The sequence below is a fragment of the Cucurbita maxima genome, unplaced genomic scaffold, assembly GCF_002738345.1.
Source record: "Cucurbita maxima cultivar Rimu unplaced genomic scaffold, Cmax_1.0 Cma_Scf03010, whole genome shotgun sequence".
In the NCBI taxonomy this organism is placed as follows: Eukaryota; Viridiplantae; Streptophyta; class Magnoliopsida; order Cucurbitales; family Cucurbitaceae; genus Cucurbita; species Cucurbita maxima.
The window spans coordinates 1014-1849 of NW_019275026.1; the positions used below are offsets into that span (position 1 = coordinate 1014).

At 25.8% G+C, this 836-nt stretch overlaps 1 non-coding gene across 1 annotated transcript; it reads left to right on the top strand.

Annotated features, from left to right (window-relative positions):
- The first annotated feature begins 22 nt into the window (after positions 1-22).
- Positions 23-94, top strand: TRNAQ-UUG. The gene has a single exon. It is a non-coding gene; the product is annotated as a tRNA-Gln (tRNA).
- The last annotated feature ends 742 nt before the right edge of the window (positions 95-836 follow it).

Sequence of the window (836 nt, forward strand, 5' to 3'; positions counted from 1 at the left end):
GAACAAATCTTGAAAAATTTGTGGTCCCATGGTCTAGTGGTTAGGACATTGGACTTTGAATCCAGTAACCCGAGTGCAAATCTCGATGGGACCTTTGCTATATTTCTCTACTTAAAAGTAAAAGTCAACTTTATGATACTAGATATAAAACTCAACTTTACATTTATTAAAGAAATTGATTTTAATGTGTTAGAAACTCTATTAGATATATATAAAGTATTTATGTAATATAAAACTCAACTTTATCTTTATTAAAGTAATTGATTTTAATGTGTTGAAACTCTATTAGATATATATAAAGTATTTATGTAATATAAAACTCAACTTTATCTTTATTAAAGTAATTGATTTTAATGTGTTAGAAACTCTATTAGATATATATAAAGTAATTAACTTGACATATTATATATTGTTTAGAGATGATATAAAGTTGAAAGTGTATAAAAATATTATCTATTTTAGAAATTTTAGAAATTTATAAGACACAAATTTTATGAAGATGTATGGTCCCATGGGCTTTCGATACAAAAATGAATTTGATCCTTATTAAAAAAAGCTGAATTTTGTTTCCTTAGGTAACCTTATCTATGACGTATTAACTCCCAATTTCTTCATTAAAAGCCCTCAACTTAATCTTCTAAAGCTAAAGAAAGGCTCAATTTTGAAGAAAATGGATTGTAAGTAAGACTTTGATCCTTACTCCCAAATTTTAAATGAAAATAATTTTCTTCAATTTGACTTACTAAGTCTTGTTTGAAGGGGTTAATATAACACATGCGGAAGCAATTTGGATCTTAGGCACTTTTATAGTAAATAACTAGCATGTTCATAAGTAT